We start from the raw sequence: 22,742 nt of genomic DNA, 5'->3' as shown, positions 1-22,742 counted from the left end.
AACTTTTTATTTTTCCGCTAATGATGCTGTATGGCGGCTCGTTTTCTGTGGGACAAGATGACGTTTTCAGCAGTACCATGTTTATTTATATCCGTCTTTTTGATTGCGTGTTATTCCACTTTATGTTCGGCGGCATGATGATAAAGCGGTTAGGCTAGGGTCACATTGCGTTATGTGTCCCCGTTCAACGGACTACGTTACACCGCGGCATAACGCGGTGTAACGTAGTCCGTTAACGCCGCCATTGATTGTAATGGCGAACGCATCGCTAGCGCACGCCCACATTGGCAATATTTTGAGTGAGCAGCGTTTGCGGTCCGTTCCTCGCTAGCGCAGATCGGGGATCTGCGCTAGCGGGATCAGCAAATGCGATCCCTTTTGGGACATTGCGTTAGCGCGGTCCGTAGTGCTATGCGCTAAACGGACTGCCCTAACGCAATGTGACCCTAGCCTTAAAGGGGTTAACTAGTGGGACAGTTTTAAAGGTCGGGTCATTACGGACTCGGTGATACTAAATGTGTACTATTATTGTTTTTTTTACTTACATATAGAAATGTATTTATTGGAACAATACTTTTAATTTTTTTTCTTTATTTAGGAATTTAAAAATATATATTTTTACACATGTTAATATTTATTTTTTTACTTTTTACATTGTCCCAGGGTGGGACATCACTATATAGTGACAGACTGCTGATTTGACACTTTGTCAGATCGCTGATCTGACAGGCAGTGCAGGAGGCTTGCCGGCGCCTGCTCTAAGCAGGCACTGACAAGCCACCTCACTGCAGAACCCAGAAAGACCCAGTAGCCATCTTGGATCCAGGGCCTGCAGAGAGGAGAACGGAGGAGACCCCTGGAACAAAGCGGTCACATCGCGTTGCTCTGAGGGTCTCAGGGAAGCAGGCAGGGAGCCCCCTTCCTGCGCAATACTTCCCTATACCACCGGAACGCTGCGATCTTGTTTGATCGCAGTGTTCAAGGGGTTAAAGTGCTGGGAGCAGTCCATGACCGCTCCTGGCACATAGTGCTGGGTGTCAGCTGTGATAATCAGCTGACACCGGGTCGCGCTCCCCCGTGAGCGCAGCTGATCACGTTGGACGTACTATTCCGTCTATGGGAATTAGGGCCCGGATCACATGGACGGAATAGTACCTCCAATGGTAGAAAGGGGTTAATGTGGTGTTCGCGGACCTCATAGGCCGCTTTATTATTTATTTGGATAACATTAATTAGTGTATTCCCGGACAGTCAGGCTCATTTAAAACATCTAAGAAGGGTTCTCCAAAGACTCAGAAAATCAATTGTTTGTTAAATTGGAAAAATGCTTGTTTTTTGTACAAGAACTATCTTTTTTGGGTCTTACAGTCTCCTGTGAGGGGTTTCGCAGGGATCCCATGTAGGTGCAGGTGATTGCAGACTAGGTGCAACCACAAGATCTTAAGGAGCTGGTTAAACCTCTTACTGATCTTACCCGCAAGGGGGTGGATGTAAGAAATTGGTCTGGACCCACCAAGGAGTCCTTCTTAGCACTCAAAAAATGTTTTACGTCTGCTCCAATTTTGATTCAGCCAGACTCGTCCAAACCTTTTGTTGTGAAAGTAGATGCTTCTGAGGTGGGGGTGGGGGCAGTGTTATCCCAGGGTCCTGCCACTTTAACCCCAAACCCTGTGCTTTTTTTTTCCAGGAAGTTCTCGTCCGCTGAGAAAAAATTACGATGTGGGCAATAGAGAACTTCTTGCGATTAAACTGGCGTTCGAAGAATGGAGGCACTTTTTGGAAGGGGAGGCTCATCGGATTACCGTAATCACTGATCATAAAAATTTGGCATATATCGAGTCTGCAAAAGGACTTGACTCCTAGACAGGCTTGTTGGTCGTTTTTTTTTTTTTCACGGTTTCAGTTTTCTATTACTTTTCGTCCTGGTTCCAAGAATGTTAAGACGGATGCCTTGTCCAAGAGTTTTGAGCCTGTATCTTCCTCCAAACCGCCATCTTCCATTCTTCGTCCCAGGATGGTGTTGGCAGGGGTCTCGTCTGAGTTGGAAAGAGATAGTGGGGGCCCAATCTCTAGCCCCTGCTTCTAATCCTGGGGATAAATTGTTTATTCCTGAACAATTGCGTTCCAAGCTTCTACAGTAATTTCATGAGTCCAGGCTTAGTGTTCATCCCGGTATCATGGCCACACAACAGGCAGTGGCCAGGGTTTTTTGGTGGCCCTCACTAAGTTTTCATGTAAAAAAATTCATATCTGCATGTGGGGATTGTGCTCGTTTCAAGAGCTCCCATGGCAGGCTGGCTGGGGAATTGGTGCCTTTGACGGTTCCTGATAGTCAATAGACAGATGAGTCCATGGCCTGTCACCGGCCTCCCGCCTTCCAGGGGCAATACTGTGATATGGGCAGTAGTGGACAGGTTTTCCAGGCAGGCCCATTTTGTGCAATTAGCAGCTTTGCCCTCAGCTGAAACTTTGTCTCGGTTATTTGTGCAGCACGTGATCCGCTTGCATGGGGTATCCCTGAATGTGGTGTCTGACAGAGGTGTTCAGTTTGTGGCCACGTTTTGGAGGGCATTCTGTAAGAAATTGGGCATTTCCTTATCTTCTTCTTCTGCATATCACCCGGAGAGCAATGGCCAGACTGAATGCACAAATCAATCCCTGGAAAAGATTCTTAGGTGTTTGACCTCTGTCAGACAGGATGACTGGTGTGACGCTCTACCTTTGGCTGAATTCGCTTTTAACAAAAGGGTGAATCAATCCACCAGTATGTGCACATTTTTGGTCAACTATGGGTTTAGTCCACATTTTGGGGAATTTTTGCAATTAGATTCCGGGTGCCACAGGGCGGAGGCAGCAGTTCAGCAGTTAAAAGATCTGTGGGCTGAAGTCTGCCGGAATATCTCCAGGGCTCAAGGGAGGTATAAGTTTTTCGCGGATAGGAGAAACTCCGGGGGCACATATTTCAGTTGGGGGAGAAGGTTTGGCTTTCCGCACGGAACATCAATCTTAAGGTTCAGTTGGCCAAATTGGGACCAAAATTTATTGGTCCATATGAGATTGTGGAAATAGTTAATCCGGTGGCATTTAGGTTGCGTCTTCCTGCCACATTTAAAATATCTAATGTATTCCATAAATCCCTGTTGAAATCATTGGGATCAGCCAAAGAGGATCCTGGGTCCGTGGCTCTTCCGATGTTGGTGGAGTATGGGGTTGGACATATCGTGGATTCTCGGCTGGTGCGTCGCTCCTTGCAATATCTAGTTTACTGGAAAGGGTATGGGCCAGAGGATCGTTCGTGGATCCCTGCTCACTTGGTACATGCAGATCGTCTGGTTCGAGCATTTCTTGCCAAGCATCCAGAGAGGCCTGGGTGGTCCAGGGGCCCCCCGTTGAGGGGTACTGTCATGATCCTACGTTTTTGTCTCACCCCTTTTGTCCTGCGCGGTCCTCCTGTTACTGACCTTGGCTTATCTCCGCTCTCGGCGTTGTCGGCTCTTATTTTCAACCTTTCGCCCCTCAGTACGCTCGGGTGCTTGCTCTTGTCTTTAGGACCTTCCCGCTCTGGTCACGTGACTCGCCAGGTCCTTGTCTGTGTCTCTTTACACCTCCACTTCAGCCTGCTACTCTCTCCTTCCCTTCCCCTCTGGAGTGTGCGCACGGTAAGCACAGTTTTCTTCTGTACAGTCCTCTCCCTCGCTAGTGTGTATGCACTGCACACACTGTCCGTTTCCTCACATACTTACTCCAAAGCTGCACCCTGGGTGTACTTACTCCAAAGCTGCACCCTGAGTGTACTTACTCCAACGCTGCACCCTGGGTGTACTTACTCCAAAGCTGCACCCTGGGTGAACTTACTCCAAAGCTGCACTCTGGGTGAACTTACTCCAAAGCTACGCCCTGGGTGTACTTATTCCAAAGCAATGCCTCTGCACTGCAGTTTTTGCTGCTTTTTGTGCAAATTAAAAGCTGCTTTTTATGGTACTAAAAAAAGAATACTGCTTTATATCATGAATGGTGCAGCCAATCAAGGCCACTAATGGGCTGCTTCACTCACACTTCCTTCAGATGAAACTCGATAGTGCGGGAAAAGTATAAGTGCTGCAAAAAAATTTTATTTTACTTGGGGGACTGCAGCATTTAAGAATAGGTTGTCCATGTTTCATAGTTGTTAAGGTTGAAGGTATTCATTTATTTATCTCCCTTACATACAGTGAGGAATATAAGTATTTGATACACTGATGATTTTGCACGTTTTCCAGCCTACAAAGAATGGAGAGGTCTGTAATTTTTATCATAAGTACACTTCAACTGCGAGAACCAGAATCTTAAAAAAAAAAAAAAAAGTCCATGAAACCACAATTTTTACATAATTAATTTGCATTTTATTGAATGAAATAAGCATTGGATACAATAGATAAAATAGAACTTAGTATTTGGTACAGAAACCTTTGTTCGCAATTATAGACGTCAGACGTTTCATAGAATGTTACAGTTGGAAAGGATCTCCAGGGTCATCGTGTCCAAACCCTCTGCTCAATGCAGGATTCAGTCAACCATCTCAGACAGATGTATGTCCAACCTCTGGTTGAAGGTTTCCATTGGAGGAGAACTCACCACCTATCGTGGCAGCTTGTTCCACTCATTGATCACCCTCGCTGTCAAAAAGATTTTTCTAGTATCTAATCTGTATCTCCTCGTGTTTCCATGTGCAAATGAGAATAAGGATGATCCATCTACACTGTGACATCCCTTCAGATATTTGTAGACAAGTCTCCTCTTAGCCTTCTTTTTTGCAAGCTAAACATTCCCAGATCCTTTAACTGTTCCTCGTAGGACATACTTTGCAGTCTCCTCACCATCCTGATAGCTCTTCTCTGAACTTGCTCCAGTTTTTCAATGTGTTTTTTATAATGTGAGCCCCACTCTGGACACAGTATTCCAGATGCAGCCTGACCAAGGAGGAGTACAGTGGGATTATTACTTCACCTGATCTAGACTCTATGCTTCTCTTAACCCCCTAGTGACAGAGTCAAGTTTTACAATTCTGACCAGTGTCGCTTTATCTGGAAATCTCTTGAGCGCTTCAATGTATCCCACTGATTCTGAAAATCAGTCTGTTTTCTCGTGACATATTGTACTTCATGACAGAGGCAACATTTCTTCATTATGAGTTGCGTTTATTTGTGAAAATAAAAATGGAAATTTGTCAAACTTTGAAAATGTTGCAATTTTCAAACTTTTACATTTTTATGCACTTAAATCAGAGAAATGTTATTCATTAACAATTTTGTATGACATTTCCCACATGTCTACTTTACATCAGCACAATTTTGGAAACTTTTTTTTGTTAGGAAGTTAGACGGGTTAAAAGTTGACCAGTGATTTCTCATTTTTCCAACAAAATTTACAAAACCATTTTTTTTAGGGACCACCTCACATTTGCTTTGGGGTCTGTATGACAAAGTACCCAAAAGTGACACCATTCTAAAAACTGCACCCCTCAATGTCCTCAAAACCACATTCAAGAAGTTTATTAAAGGGAACCGGTCACCCCAAAAATTGTATATGAGAGAAGGCCACCGGCATCAGGGGCTTATCTACAGCATTCTGTAATGCATTCTGTAATGCTGTAGATAAGACCCAGATGTAACCTGAAAGGTAAGAAAAACACGTTAGATTATAATCCAGGGGCGGTCCGGGTCCGCTCCAATGGGCGTCGCGGTCCGGGGCCTCCCATCTTCATACGATGACGTCTTCTTCTTGTCTTCCAGCCATGGCTCCAGCGCACTTTGTCTGCCCTGTTGAGGGCAGAGCAAAGTACTGCAGTGCGCAGGCGCCGGAAAAGGTCAGAGAGGCCCGGCGCCTGGAGGTCACTGGAGCGGAAGTCCCAGCGCCTCAGCAGAAGATCCCTGAACGCAGTGCCCATAGAAGGGAGGATAGGGTATACATTTGTGAGGGAGCACAGGGCGCAGGATTCCAGCCCCAGAACTGACATACATGGGAGGGGGTAGTATTACAATGAGGAGAGGAAGCACGGATTTCTTCCAGGCACCGCTCGACCCAGAACCTGGAAGAAATCATTAGCATGAAGGCAGAATATAACATTTGTCCACAACAAGACCATTAATATGAGGCAGACAGGGAGGACTATTGTAACATTTCTATAACCTGTATGCCCTTATTAATAGGTCTTATATGTCGGGGGGGGGGGGTTACAGATTCCCTTTAACCCCTTCCCGACCTGTGACACAGCGTATGCGTCATGAAAGTCGGTGCCAATCCGACCTGTGACGCATATGCTGTGTCACAGAAAGATCGCGTCCCTGCAGATCGGGTGAAAGGGTTAACTCCCATTTCACCCGATCTGCAGGGACAGGGGGAGTGGTAGTTTAGCCCAGGGGGGGTGGCTTCACCCCCTCGTGGCTACGATCGCTCTGATTGGCTGTTGAAAGTGAAACTGCCAATCAGAGCGATTTGTAATATTTCACCTAAAAAAATGGTGAAATATTACAATCCAGCCATGGCCGATGCTGCAATATCATCGGCCATGGCTGGAAATACTAATGTGCACCCACCCCACCCCTCCGATCGCCCCCCCAGCCCTCCGATCTGTGGCCCGCTCCCCTCCGTCCTGTGCTCCGCTCCCCCGTCCTCCTGTCCGCTCCCCCCGTGCTCCAGTCACACCCCCCGCGCTCCAATCAAACCCCCCCGCACTCCGATCCCCCCCCCGTGCTCCGAACCACCCCCCCTGCACACCGATCCACCCCCCCTGCACACCGATCCACCCGCCCGCACACCGATCACTCTCCCCCATGCTCCGATCCCTCCCCCCCCGTGCTCCGACGCCCCCCCGTGCCCTGATCTCCCCCCCTGTGCCCTGATCTCCCCCCCTTATACTTACCGATCCTGGCGGGGTCCCGTCCGTCTTCTTCCCCGAGCGCCGCCATGTTCCAAAATGGCGGGCGCATGCGCAGTGCGCCCGCCGAATCTGCCGGCCGGCAGATTCGTTCCAATGTGAATTTTGATCACTGTGATATAATCTATCACAGTGGTCAAAATAAAAAAACAGTAAATGACCCCCCCCCATTTGTCCCCCATAGATAGGGACAATAATAAAATAAAAAAATTTTTTTTTTTTCACTAAGGTTGGAGTTAGAACTAGGGTTAGGGTTAGGGGTAGGGTTAGGGGTAGGGGTAGGGGTAGGGTTAGGGTTAGGGGTAGGGTTAGGGGTAGGGGTAGGGGTAGGGTTAGGGGTAGGGTTAGGGTTAGGGTTAGGGTTAGGGGTAGGGTTAGGGTTTCGGTATGTGCACACGTATTCTGGTCCTCTGCGGATTTTTCCGCAGCGGATTTGATAAATCCGCAGTGCTAAACCGCTGCGGATTTATGGCAGATTTACCGCGGTTTTTCTGCGCATTTCACTGCGGTTTTACAACTGCGATTTTCTATTGGAGCAGTTGTAAAACCGCTGTGGAATCCGCAGAAAGAAGTGACATGCTGCGGAATGTAAACCGCTGCGTTTCCGTGCAGTTTTTCCGCAGCATGTGTACAGCGATTTTTGTTTCCCATAGGTTTACATTGAACTGTAAACTCATGGGAAACTGCTGCGGATCCGCAGCGTTTTCCGAAGCGTGTGCACATGCCTTTAGAATTAGGCTATGTGCACACGGTGCGGATTTGGCTGCGGATCTGCAGCGGATTGGCCGCTGCGGATTCGCAGCAGTGTTCCATCAGGTTTACAGTACCATGTAAACCTATGGAAAACCAAATCCGCTGTGCCCATGGTGCGGAAAATACCGCACGGAAACGCTGCGTTGTATTTTCCGCAGCAGGTCAATTCTTTGTGCGGATTCCGCAGCGTTTTACACCTATTCCTCAATAGGAATCCGCAGGTGAAATCCGCAGTAAATCCGCAGGTAAAACGCAGTGCCTTTTACCCGCGGATTTTTCAAAAATGGTGCGGAAAAATCTCACACGAATCCGCAACGTGGGTACATAGCCTTAGGGTTAGGGTTGGGTTGGAATTAGGGTTGTGGTTAGGGTTAGGGGTGTGTTGGGGTTAGGGTTGTGGTTAGGGGTGTGTTGCGGTTAGGGTTGTGGTTAGGGTTACGGCTACAGTTGGGATAAGGGTTAGGGGTGTGTTGGCGTTAGAATTGAGGGGTTTCCACTGTTTAGGCACATCAGGGGGTCTCCAAACGCAACATGGCGCCACCATTGATTCCAGCCAATCTTTTATTCAAAAAGTCAAATGGTGCTCCTTCCCTTCCGAGCCCCGACGTGTGCCCAAACAGTGGTTTACCCCCACATATGGGGTATCAGTGTACTCAGGACAAACTGGGCAACAATTACTGGGGTCCAATTTCTCCTGTTACCCTTGAGAAAATAAAAAATTGCTTGCTAAAACATCATTTTTGAGGAAAGTAAAATGATTTTTTATTTTCACGGCTCTGCGTTGTAAACGTCTGTGAAGCACTTGGGGGTTCAAAGTGCTCACCACATATCTAGATAAGTTCCTTGGGGGGTCTAGTTTCCAAAATGGGGGCACTTGTGGGGGGTTTCTACTGTTTAGGCACACCAGGGGCTCTGCAAACGCAACGTGACGCCCGCAGACCATTCCATCAAAGTCTGCATTTCAAAACGTCACTACTTGACTTCCGAGCCCCGACATGTGCCCAAACAGTGGTTTACCCCCACATATGGGGTATCAGCGTACTCAGGACAAACTGGGCAACAATTACTGGGGTCCAATTTCTCCTGTTACCCTTGAGAAAATAAAAAATTGCTTGCTAAAACATCATTTTTGAGGAAAGAAAAATGATTTTTTATTTTCACGGCTCTGCGTTGTAAACGTCTGTGAAGCACTTGGGGGTTCAAAGTGCTCACCACATATCTAGATAAGTTCCTTGGGGGGTCTAGTTTCCAAAATGGGGTCACTTGTGGGGGGTTTCTACTGTTTAGGCACACCAGGGGCTCTGCAAACGCAACGTGACGCCCGCAGACCATTCCATCAAAGTCTGCATTTCAAAACGTCACTACTTGACTTCCGAGCCCCGACATGTGCCCAAACAGTGGTTTACCCCCACATATGGGGTATCAGCGTACTCAGGACAAACTGGGCAACAATTACTGGGGTCCAATTTCTCCTGTTACCCTTGAGAAAATAAAAAATTGCTTGCTAAAACATCATTTTTGAGGAAAGAAAAATGATTTTTTATTTTCACGGCTCTGCGTTGTAAACGTCTGTGAAGCACTTGGGGGTTCAAAGTGCTCACCACATATCTAGATAAGTTCCTTGGGGGGTCTAGTTTCCAAAATGGGGTCACTTGTGGGGGGTTTCTACTGTTTAGGCACACCAGGGGCTCTGCAAACGCAACGTGACGCCCGCAGACCATTCCATCAAAGTCTGCATTTCAAAACGTCACTACTTGACTTCCGAGCCCCGACATGTGCCCAAACAGTGGTTTACCCCCACATATGGGGTATCAGCGTACTCAGGACAAACTGGGCAACAATTACTGGGGTCCAATTTCTCCTGTTACCCTTGAGAAAATAAAAAATTGCTTGCTAAAACATCATTTTTGAGGAAAGAAAAATGATTTTTTATTTTCACGGCTCTGCGTTGTAAACGTCTGTGAAGCACTTGGGGGTTCAAAGTGCTCACCACATATCTAGATAAGTTCCTTTCGGGGTCTAGTTTCTAAAATGGGGTCACTTGTGGGGGGTTTCTACTGTTTAGCCACATCAGGGGCTCTGCAAACGCAACGTAACGCCCGCAGAGCATTCCATCAAAGTCTGCATTTCAAAATGTCACTACTTGACTTCCGAGCCCCGACATGTGCCCAAACTGTGGTTTACCCCCACATATGGGGTATCAGCGTACTCAGGAGAAACTGTACAACAACTTTTGGGGTCAAATTTCTCCTTTTACCCTTGGGAAAATAATAAATTGCAGGCTAAAAAATCATTTTAGAGAAAATAAAATTTTTATTTTATTTTCATGGCTCTGCGTTATAAACTTCTGTGAAGCACTTGGAAGTTCAAAGTCCTCACCACACATCTAGATTAGTTCCTTTGGGGGTCTAGTTTCCAAAATGGGGTCATATGTGGGGGATCTCCAATGTTTAGGCACACAGGGGCTCTCCAAACGTGACATGGTGTCCGCTAATGATTGGAGCTAATTTTCCATTTAAAAAGCCAATTGGCGTGCCTTCCCTTCCGAGCCCTGCCGTGCGCCCAAACAGTGGTTTACCCCCACATATGGGGTATCAGCGTACTCAGGACAAACTGGACAACAACATTTGCGGTCCAATTTCTCCTATTACCCTTGGCAAAATAGGAAATTCCAGGCTAAAAATCATTTTTGAGGAAAGAAAAATTATTTTTTATTTTCATGGCTCTGCATTATAAACTTCTGTGAAGCACCTGGGGGTTTAAAGTGCTCAATATGCATCTAGATAAGTTCCTTGGGGGGTCTAGTTTCCAAAATGGGGTCACTTGTGGGGGAGCTCCAATGCATAGGCACACAGGAGCTCTCTAAACGCGACATGGTGTCCGCTAACAATTGGAGCTAATTTTCCATTCAAAAAGTCAAATGGCGCGCCTTCCCTTCCGAGCCCTGCCGTGTGCCCAAACAGTGGTTTACCCCCACATATGAGGTATCGGCGTACTCGGGAGAAATTGCCCAACAAATTTTAGGATTCATTTTATCCTATTGCCCATGTGAAAATGAAAAACTGAGGCGAAAAGAATTTTTTTGTGAAAAAAAAAGTACTTTTTCATTTTTACAGATCAATTTGTGAAGCACCTGAGGGTTTAAAGTGCTCAATATGCATCTAGATAAGTTCCTTGGGGGGTCTAGTTTCCAAAATGGGGTCATTTGTGGGGGAGCTCCAATGTTTAGGCACACGGGGGCTCTCCAAACACGACATGGTGTCCGCTAACGATGGAGATAATTTTCCATTCAAAAAGTCAAATGGCGCTCCTTCCCTTCCGAACCTTACCATGTGCCCAAACAGTGGTTTACCCCCACATGTGAGGTATCGGTGTACTCAGGAGAAATTGCCAAACACATTTTAGGATCCATTTTATCCTGTTACCCATGTGAAAATGAAAAAAATTGAGGCTAAAAGAATTTTTTTGTGAAAAAAAAGTACTTTTTCATTTTTACGGATCAATTTGTGAAGCCCCCGGGGGTTCAAAGTTCTCACTATGCATCTAGATAAGTTCCTTGGGGCGTCTAGTTTCCAAAATGGGGTCACGTGTGGGGGAGCTCCAATTTTTAGGCACACGGGGGCTCTCCAAACGTGACATGGTGTCCGCTAAAGAGTGGAGCCAATTTTTCATTCAAAAAGTCAAATGGCGCTCCTTCCCTTCCAAGCCCTGCCGTGCGCCCAAACAGTGGTTTACCCCCACATATGAGGTATCAGCGTACTCAGGACAAATTGGACAACAACTTTCGTGGTTCAGTTTCTCCTTGTACCATTGGGAAAATAAAAAAAATGTTGCTAAAAGATAATTTTTGTGACTAAAAAGTTAAATGTTCATTTTTTCCTTCCATGTTGCTTCTGCTGCTGTGAAGCACCTGAAGGGTTAAAAAACTTCTTGAATGTGGTTTTGAGCACCTTGAGGGGTGCATTTTTTAGAATGGTGTCACTTTTGGGTATTTTCAGCCATATAGACCCCTCAAACTGACTTCAAATGTGAGGTGGTCCCTAAAAAAAATGGTTTTGTAAATTTCGTTGTAAAAATGAGAAATCGCTGGTCAAATTTTAACTCTTATAACTTCCTAGCAAAAAAAAATTTTGTTTCCAAAATTGTGCTGGTGTAAAGTAGACATGTGGGAAATGTTATTTATTAACTATTTTGTGTCACATAACTCTCTGGTTTAACAGAATAAAAATTCAAAATGTGAAAATTGCGAAATTTTCAAAATTTTCGCCAAATTTCCGTTTTTATCACAAATAAACGCAGAATTTATTGACCTAAATTTACCACTAACATGAAGCCCAATATGTCACGAAAAAACAATCTCAGAACCGCTAGGATCCGTTGAAGCGTTCCTGAGTTATTACCTCATAAAGGGACACTGGTCAGAATTGCAAAAAACGGCCAGGTCATTAAGGTCAAAATAGGCTGGGTCATGAAGGGGTTAAACCATAATATGGTAGGGTATCTCCAAAAGTGAGCTCACTTCATGATCTACTAACAGAGTTATGTCACAAAATCATGGCAGAACTGCTGCCTTTTACCACGATTTGACAACATAGTATGAATACAACCTTAGGCTGCCGTCACACTAGCAGTATTTGGTCAGTATTTTACATCAGTATCTGTAGCCAAAACCAGGAGTGGAACAATTAGAGGAAAAGTGTAATAGAGACACGTCACCACTTCTGCATTTATCACCCACTCCTGGTTTTGGCTTACAAATACTGAGATAAAATACTGCTAGTGTGACGGCAGCCTTAGAATAGGACTTATATACAGGGCTCAGCATTCAGAGAAGTGCTAGATCTGCAGTAGCTAAAACTTACCGTATGTCAAAACTGCACTAAAGTAGACCAGTAACTGATACATCGCTGGACATAGGGTCTCTGTTCCTACAGCATGCTGCTCTCAAATTACATAGAAAAACCTGCTGACAGAATAGTTTTAATAACCTTTGTACTGTATGAAAGCTGGTATATTGTTAAATTGTATTGCTAAATACACAAACTTGTCTACAGCCTAATGATCCTGCAGGCATAGCAGCTGTGCCCGCTTGATTACCAATGATTACGTGGCACAGATCGTTAAAACAGTATTCCTTTACTGTTTCTTCCTGTTCTGATGGAATATCACGGCATCAGGGCTAGTAGAGGAAGCCAGCACACAGGTGGGGAACGCCAGCTGTCATGCTGCCACAGTGTTTGTGGTAGACTACCCTTGTGAGGCTCTGGCTGCAAAATTAGGGCATATTTATTAAAGTAAATGCTCTAATTCGTGACCCCAAAATAATCTTTAAGTTTTGAGTTAAATGAGTCATGCTTTAGGCATAGTTTGTGCCTCACTACGGAGTTTTGAAGATTTGAGGAGTCTTTACAACTGAACAAATTGTACCAATATTTTGTTGAAGTAAAGCAAGCAGAACTGCAGTTCTCGGCAATATGGACCACGAAGTGAACAGAACCGTGCTCTTCTGGCTGTGTACACTGGTTACATGTGACCAGAGATGAAAACTGTTGATGTTGATCTCACATTAATGATGTATCCTGCAGATTGGTCAGCGATATATTAAGGACAGACAACCCCTTTAAATCTTCTGCCAATCAAGTGGCAATGTTAAAATATTTAGTGAATCCTGAATACTATTTTCTTTATTATTCATAATTTGGGAGGTCATTGATAACAAATTGAGAAAGTGTGGTCTAACAAAAGGTTACACTTTATTGTTGACATTAACATTGTAAGCATGACCTCTGGTTGTCATGCCAACGAACAGATGACCCCCGATCACATGATGTGTGCGCGTATTTCCGGCCCAATGGCTGGAAGCACAATTTAAATGCTGCTGTCAGAGTTTGACAGTAGCATTTAACTACTTAATAGCGGAGGGTGATCACGATTCCACCCGAGGCTATTGCAAGCCAAAATAGTTGACATGTCCCGGAAAAAATGTAGGCTCACCTCCAGAGCCCACATCAAAGCGGGGGATACCGACACTGGCGTACTATTACGCTTGATGTCGGTAAGGGGTTAAATCCATACTAAAAAAAAAAAGTGGTCTCCAAAGACGGGAGGGATAGGGACATGTTACTGTCCTCTTTGATGTTCACTGTCCACTAGGTACCTCAGGCTTCCACGGGCTTCTCACCCTTTGATCTACTGTACGGCAGGCATCCTAGGGGGCTGCTGGACATGGCCAAGGAGATGTGGGAACAGAAGCTAACTCCACATAAGAGTGTCACTCAGCATGAGACAAGTATGCAGTAGTCATGCCCATAGTAAAAGAGCACCTAATGGATGCCCAGGCAGCAAAGACTCGCACATATAGTAAAAGGGCGACGGTCAGGACCTTTAAAAGGGGACCTGTCACCCAGTTTTTTCAGTACGAGATAAAAATACTGTTAAATATGGCCTGAGCTGTGCGTTACTATAGTGTATTTTGTGTACCCTGATTCCCCACCTATGCTGCCGAAATAACTTACCAAAGTCGCCGTTTTCGCCTGTCAATCGGGCTGGTCAGGTCATATGGGCGTGGCGACATCGCTGTTTCTTCCCCCAGATCTTGCATATCTTTCCGTTGGTGGCGTAGTGGTTTGCGCATGCCCATCTTCTGAATCCACTGGGCAGGAGAAGAAAAAACGTGCAATCTGCGCTATTTCCCTGGTGATCTGTGGGGGCGGCCATCTTCCTGAGGCCGCGCGTGCGCATATGGAGTCCTCTGCTGTCTGGGGCTTCAGGAAAATGGCCGCGGGATGCCGCGCATGCGCAGATGGAAATCGCGGCGGCCATTTTCCTGAAGCCGAGATGCGTACCAACGGAAAGATATGCAAGATCTGGGGGAAGAAACAGCGATGTCGCCACGCCCCCATATGACCTAACCAGCCCGACTGACAGGCGAAAACGGCGACTTTGGTAAGTTATTTCGGCAGCATAGGTGGGGAATCAGGGTACACAAAATACACTATAGTAACGCACAGCTCAGGCCCTATTTAACAGTATTTTTATCTCGTACTGAAAAAACGGGGTGACAGGTTCCCTTTAACCCCTTCATGACCTTGGGATTTTTTGTTTTTCCGTGTTCGTTTTTCGCTCCCCTCCTTCCCAGAGCCATAACTTTTTTATTTTTCCGTCAATTTGGCCATGTGAGGGCTTATTTTTTGCGGGACGAGTTGTACTTTTGAACGACATCATTGGTTTTAGCATGTCGTGTACTAGAAAACGGGAAAAAAATTCCAAGTGCGGTGAAATTGCAAAAAAAGTGCAGTCCCACACTTGTTTTTTGTTTGGCTTTTTTGCTAGGTTCACTAAATGCTAAAACTGACATTATGATTCTCCAGGTCAGTACGAGTTCATAGACACCAAACATGACTAGGTTATTTTTTACCTAAGTGGTGAAAAAAAATTCCAAACTTTGCTAAAAAAAAAAAAAAATTGCGCTATTTTCCGATACTCGTAGCGTCTCCATTTTTCGTGATCTGGGGTCGGTTGAGGGCTTATTTTTTGCGTGCAGAGATGACGTTTTTAATGATAGCATTTTGGGGCAGATACGTTCATTTGATCGCCCGTTATTGCATTTTAATGCAATGTCGCGGCGACCAAAAAAACGTAATTCTGGCGTTTCGATTTTTTTTCCCGCTACGCTGTTTAGCGATCAGGTTATTGCTTTTTTTTAGTTGATAGATCAGGCGATTCTGAGCGCGGCGATACCAAATATGCGTAGATTTTATATTTTTTTTATTGATTTATTTTGATTGGGGCGAAAGGGGGGGTGATTTAAACTTTTTTTTTTTTTTTTTACTTTTGCCATGCTTCAATAGCCTCCATGGGAGGCTATAAGCAGGCACAACCCGATCGCCTCTGCTACATAGCAGCGATCTGCTGATCGCTGCTATGTAGCAGAAATGGAGGTGTGCTGTGAGCGCCGACCACAGGGTGGCGCTCACAGCCACCAGCAATCAGTAACCATAGAGGTCTCAAGGACCTCTATGTTTACAATGGAGACGCATCGCCGACCCCCGATCATGTGACGGGGGTCGGCGATGACGTCATTTCCGGCCGCCCGGCCGGAAGCGGTAGTTAAATGCCACTGTCTGCGTTTGACAGCGGCATTTAACTAGTTAATAGGTGCGGGCAGATCGCGATTCTGCCCGCGCCTATTACGGGCACATGTCAGCTGTTCAAAACAGCTGACATGTCCCGGCTTTGATGCGGGCTCACCGCGGAGCCCTGCATCAAAGCAGGGGATCTGACCTCGGACGTACTATACCGTCCGAGGTCAGAAAGGGGTTAAAGGGGATCGGGTGCTAGTGGCCACAGCAGAGAGTCAACTCATGTCCAAGTGGCAAGGGCCATATGAGGTAACAGAAAAAGTGGGGGAAGTGAATTAGAGTGTACCAGCCCAGAAAGAGAAAACCCAAACAACTGTATCATGCGGATCTGCTAAAAGCCTGGTAAGACCGGGAGTGTTTGATTATAGAGGCGACTGCGATTGTACCGTCGCAGAACCTTCTGTCTCCGGTCAAGGACGCGGCCGGGTCGGAGGTAAAGATAAATTATGCTCTCACGAAGAGTCTCCATTTTTGGTGAAGCAGAATACAGACATTCTCAGAACTGCCCGGTCGGACCTCGGTGATCCAACATGACTGTCACCGTAAGGGTACGGGTGAAATTTACCAAGTGCCAGAAGCCTGGAGGCAAGCCATCGCGGCCGAAGCAATGAAATGCTCCAGTTAGGGTATGTTCCCACAGTCAGTAAAGGCTGCGGTTGGGCGCTGTGTACATCCACAGAGTCCTAACCGCATTGGCCAGATGTTACAGCATAGATGATGGGATTTAAAGAAATCCCATCTCCACTATGTGTGCACCAGCTTCCCTGTGGAGAAGGACATGTGGCGCGTGATTCCAGACTGCAGCATGTCATTTTATCTTGCTGAGACAAGATTGAGACCATTCAAAACTGGCACAGGCCTGTAGGTACAAAACAGGAGAGAGCATTCCTCAGCATCATTGGGTGCTACCACCGGTTTATACCCAATTTTGCTGGGAGATCGTCACCCCTTAACAATCTGTTAAAAGATAAGAAGTTGGTTATGGTACGATTTAATCCTCAAGCGGAGGAAGCGTTCCAGTCCATGATGTCAGAGTTGAGTGGACAGCAGGTCCTCATCAGCCACGACTTCAGCAAAACCTTTGTTGTGCAAACAGATGCCTCAGGGATAGGTCTAGGAGCGGTACTGTTGCAAGACATGAACGGGGATGAACATCCAGTCACCTACTTCAGCAAGAAACTTACCCCGACAGAGATAAATTATAGCGCAGTGGACAAGAAGCGTTTGGCGAATAAGTGGGCCTTCGAGTCCCTACCCTACTATTTGCTCGGACAGTTTAGTTTGATAACGGACCATTCACCCCACGTCTGGATGAGTAATGCGAAGGAGAGGAATGCTCGAGTCACCAGATGGTTCTTGTAAAGTAAGCTGCGGAGACACCATCACGTGTTTCTCGACGCAAGCAATGAATAGCAAGGCCTTTCCCCGGGAAGGAACAACCACGGGAAGGGCAGCATCCAATAAAGGAAAACATCCAATAAAGGAAAACCACCTATGCCAAGCATGGTATCCATCCACAGACAGCCGTTTCGGGGTTTTTGCCCCTCATCAGTGTGGAGTAGGAAACTGGCTATTAGGAGCAGTGCCTAGTAAAAGGCTGTGAAGGTACAGATGAATGACCTCGGGGAGACCAAAACATTCAACACCGCGGAGACACCATCACGTGTTTCTCAACGCAGTGATCCAGAACACTGCCCCCATCCCTTATGGGAAATATGCAAACGCATGTAAAGTAAGCTGCGGAGACACCATCACGTGTTTCTCGACGCAAGCAATGAATAGCCAGGCCTTTCCCCGGGAAGGAACAACCACGGGAAGGGCAGCATCCAATAAAGGAAAACATCCAATAAAGGAAAACTACCCATGCCAAGCATGGTATCCATCCATCCGCGGTGTTGCGAGGCAGTGAGGGGAATTATATGCGAGGGTCAGTATGTATCCCGCAGGATGCACATAGAAGCATATTGAGCCACTGGAGTGCATTGCAATCACAGACATAGCTGTGGTTGCAGTGGAAAATAAAAGTAAGTTTGGTCGTGGACAAGCTATTTACCAAAGGCAGATTTAAGAAAACCTGGCATGGCCTTTTATTTTTGGAGTGAATGACAGGATGGTAGTGGGGCGGTTCACTCTCCAGCCGGGTCTTACAAGTGGGCCATGGCCACAGATCTCATTTAAAAACTCTGCAGAAAAGGTTTGGGTGCGTCAGTGTTGGTTTGTAAGTTGCAGAGCAGGTGGCTCTGCAATTTCCAGCTTATGTGTGCTGTCAACACAGAGCCAAGGGAGACGAACACCTGGCGCCCCCTCAGCATGACATGGTGGTGCAGTCGTCCACGGTAAAAGGTCTCAGATACGGACTGCTTTGATGCCCCGGCTGCAATCCAGAGGATACCGTTTGCTTTTCATTAGTTGTTGGACATTTAAAACATTTTGCTTTGAATTTTACTGGTTCACTGCCTCATTACCACCGCCGCACTACACCAGCCATCATGGACAAAGTGCAAAGAGGTATGCTGATGTATCGGGGTGAGTACATTATGGCACATGTGTCCACTTAGCTGGCTGGTGTTGCCAATGGTGACCACGAGCTTCGGTCACATGGATAGATGCACTCCGTCACCGCCTACAGATACGATGTACATATGTACAGTGTATATTATGCATTATAGAGCGCAGGAAACAGACTGTACATAGATACATGTCACCTGCTATGTTATTTATTAGGGTATGCTCCCACGGTCAGTAAATGCTGCGGGTTGGACATTGCCTACATCCGCAGCGGCAAGATGTTATAGCATAGTGGATGGGATTTCAAGAAATCCCATGTCCACCATGCGTCCAGCACCCACGGATCACCTGCGGAGACGGACATACGGCGTGTCTTTTTAGACCGCAACATGTCCATCTTGCGGAGACGCATGATTCAATGTACACATGCGGAATCACCTGTGTTCAAAAGCCGGCAGCTCTTTGGACACAGCGGACATGTGCTGCCGATTACTGACTGTGGGGACGTAGCCTTATAGGGAGCAGGAAACATACCAGGTGACATGTAATAAACCTCGGGTGACGATTATGTATTAGGCTGCTTTCACACATCAGGTTTTTGGTTTCAGGCACAATCCGGCAAATTTGCTAAAAAACAGATCCGGTGTAAACAGTGAAAAAAAGGATGCAAACTGATGCACCGGATCAGTTTTTTATCTGGATCCGGCTCTATGTACTGCGCATGTTTGGAGAGGAAGAGGAAGAGGGAGAGGGAGAGAGAGATTCTCCGTGCTAGAATCAAAAACAAAGCTTCTGGGCATGCTCAGTGTGTTAAAAACGGATTCGGTCATCGGAAATGTTCTTTCACACATCAGTTCCATGCGTTTATTGCCGGAAACGTCCCTTCAGGCTTTTTCGCCGGATACAAAAAACGTTGCAGGAGACGTTTTTTGTATCCGGCAAAAAAGCCTGAAGGGACGGATCCGGCACAAAACGGATGAAACGCATGTCCTTCAGGCACAATCCGGCAGTAATACAACTCTATGGGGAAAAAACGGATTAGGCATCAGAAAAAAACTGATCCAGATTGTGCCTGTAACTGCCGGATTGTGCCTGAAACCAAAAACCTAATGTGTGAAAGCAGCCTTATAGAGCGCATATACATAATATACACTGTACATAGATACTTCGTCACCAAATGTTTATTACTCTCACCTGGTATGTTTCCTGCTCCTTATAATACTATCATACACTGTACATAGATACATCGTCACAAGAGGTTTATTACTGTCAACTGGTATGTTTCCTGCTCCCTATAATACTATCATACACTGCACATAGATACATCGTCACCAGAGGTTTATTACTGTCACCTGGTAGGTTTCCTGCTCCCTATAATACTATCATACACTGCACATAGATACATCGTCACCAGAGGTTTATTACTGTCACCTGCTATGTTTCCTGCTCCCTATAATACTATCATACATTGTACATAGATACATCATCACCAGAGGTTTATTCCTGTCACCTGGTAGGTTGTTACATGTCACCTGCTAGGTTTCCTGCTCCCTACTATCATACACTGTATATAGATGTATCGTCACCAGAGGTTTATTACTGTCACCTGGTAGGTTTCCTGCTCCCTACTATCATACACTGTACATAGATACATCATCACCAGAGGTTTATTACTGTCACCTGGTATGTTTCCTGCTCCCAATAATACTATCATACACTGTATATAGATACATCGTCACCAGAGGTTTATTACTGTCACCTGCTATGTTTCCTGCTCCTTATAATACTATCATACACTGTACATAGATACATCGTCACCAGAGGTTTATTACTGTCACCTGCTATGTTTCCTGCTCCTTATAATACTATCATAACTGTACATAGATACATCGTCACCAGAGGTTTATTACTGTCACCTGCCATGTTTCCTGCTCCCTATAATACTATCATACACTGTATATAGATACATCGTCACCAGAGGTTTATTACTGTCACCTGCTATGTTTCCTGCTCCCTATAATACTATCATACACTGTACATAGATACATCGTCACCAGAGGTTTATTACTGTCACCTGGTATGTTTCCTGCTCCTTATAATACTATCATGCACTGTACATAGATACATCGTAACCTGCTATGTTTCCTGCCCCCTATAATACATAATGTACACTGTACATAGATACATCGTCACCAGAGGTTTATTACTGTCACCTGCTAAGTTTCCTGCTCCCTATAATACTATCATACACTGTACATAGATACATCACCAGAGGTTTATTACTGTCACCTGGTATGTTTCCTGCCCCCTACAATACTATCATACACTGTATATAGATACATCGTCACCAGAGGTTTATTACTGTCACCTGCTATGTTTCCTGCTCCCTATAATACTATCATACACTGTATATAGATACATCGTCACCAGAGGTTTATTACTGTCACCTGGTATGTTTCCTGCTCCTTATAATACTATCATGCACTGTACATAGATACATCGTCACCAGAGGTTTATTACTGTCACCTGCTATGTTTCCTGCTCCTTATAATACTATCATACACTGTACATAGATACATCGTCACCAGAGGTTTATTACTGTCACCTGCTAGGTTTCCTGCTCCCTATAATACTATCATACACTGTACATAGATACATCATCACCAGAGGTTTATTACTGTCACCTGCTATGTTTCCTGCTCCTTATAATACTATCATACACTGTATATAGATACGTCGTCACCAGAGGTTTATTACTGTCACCTGCTATGTTTCCTGCCCCCTATAATACATAATGTACACTGTACATAGATACATAGTCACCAGAGGTTTATTACTGTCACCTGCTAGGTTTCCTGCTCCCTATAATACACTTTACATAGATACATCGTCACCAGAGGTTTATTACTGTCACCTGCTATGTTTCCTGCTCCCTATCATACACTGTACATAGATACATCGTCACCAGAGGTTTATTACTGTCACCTGCTATGTTTCCTGCCCCCTATAATACATAATGTACACTGTACATAGATACATCATCACCAGAGGTTTATTACTGTCACCTGGTAGGTTTCCTGCTCCCTATAATACTATCATACACTGTACATAGATACATCGTCACCAGAGGTTTATTACTGTCACCTGGTAGGTTTCCTGCTCCCTATAATACTATCATACACTGTACATAGATACATCATCACCAGAGGTTTATTACTGTCACCTGGTATGTTTCCTGCTCCCTATAATACTATCATACACTGTACATAGATACATCGTCACCAGAGGTTTATTACTGTCACCTGGTAGGTTTCCTGCTCCCTATAATACATAATGTACACTGTACTTAGATACATCGTCACCAGAGGTTTATTACTGTCACCTGCTATGTTTCCTGCCCCCTATAATACATAATGTACACTGTACATAGATACATCGTCACCAGAGGTTTATTACTGTCACCTGGTATGTTTCCTGCTCCTTATAATACTATCATACACTGTACATAGATACATCGTCACCAGAGGTTTATTACTGTCACCTGCTATGTTTCCTGCTCCCTATAATACTATCATACACTGTATATAGATACATCGTCACCAGAGGTTTACTGTCACCTGGTAGGTTTCCTGCTCCCTATAATACATAATGTACACTGTACATAGATACATCGTCACCAGAGGTTTATTACTGTCACCTGCTATGTTTCCTGCCCCCTATAATACATAATGTACACTGTACATAGATACATCGTCACCAGAGGTTTATTACTGTCACCTGCTATGTTTCCTGCCCCCTATAATACTATCATACACTGTACATAGATACATCGTCACCAGAGGTTTATTACTGTCACCTGCTATGTTTCCTGCTCCCTATAATACTATCATACACTGTATATAGATACATCGTCACCAGAGGTTTATTACTGTCACCTGCTATGTTTCCTGCTCCCTATAATACTATCATACACTGTACATAGATACATCGTCACCAGAGGTTTATTACTGTCACCTGCTATGTTTCCTGCTCCCTATAATACTATCATACACTGTATATAGATACATCGTCACCAGAGGTTTAGTACTGTCACCTGCTATGTTTCCTGCTCCCTATAATACACTGTACATAGATACGTCATCACCAGAGGTTTATTACTGTCACCTGGTATGTTTCCTGCTCCCTATAATACTATCATACACTGTACATAGACACATCGTCACCAGAAGTTTATTACTGTCACCTGCTATGTTTCCTGCTCCTTATAATACTATCATACACTGTACATAGATACATCGTCACCAGAAGTTTATTACTGTCACCTGCTATGTTTCCTGCTCCTTATAATACTATCATACACTGTACATAGATACATAGTCACCAGAAGTTTATTACTGTCACCTGCTATGTTTCCTGCTCCTTAT

At 45.2% G+C, this 22,742-nt stretch overlaps 1 protein-coding gene across 1 annotated transcript in view; it reads right to left on the bottom strand.

Moving 5' to 3' along the window:
• WASF2 (WASP family member 2) overlaps window positions 1-22,742 on the bottom strand; it is a 98,220-nt gene that overhangs the window by 60,865 nt on the left and 14,613 nt on the right. The gene's annotated exons all lie outside the window — the stretch shown is intronic.

Source organism: Ranitomeya imitator, chromosome 3, assembly GCF_032444005.1.
Source record: "Ranitomeya imitator isolate aRanImi1 chromosome 3, aRanImi1.pri, whole genome shotgun sequence".
In the NCBI taxonomy this organism is placed as follows: Eukaryota; Metazoa; Chordata; class Amphibia; order Anura; family Dendrobatidae; genus Ranitomeya; species Ranitomeya imitator.
The sequence above is the reverse complement of the archived record's forward strand: the minus strand, read 5'-3'. Positions and strand labels throughout refer to the sequence as shown.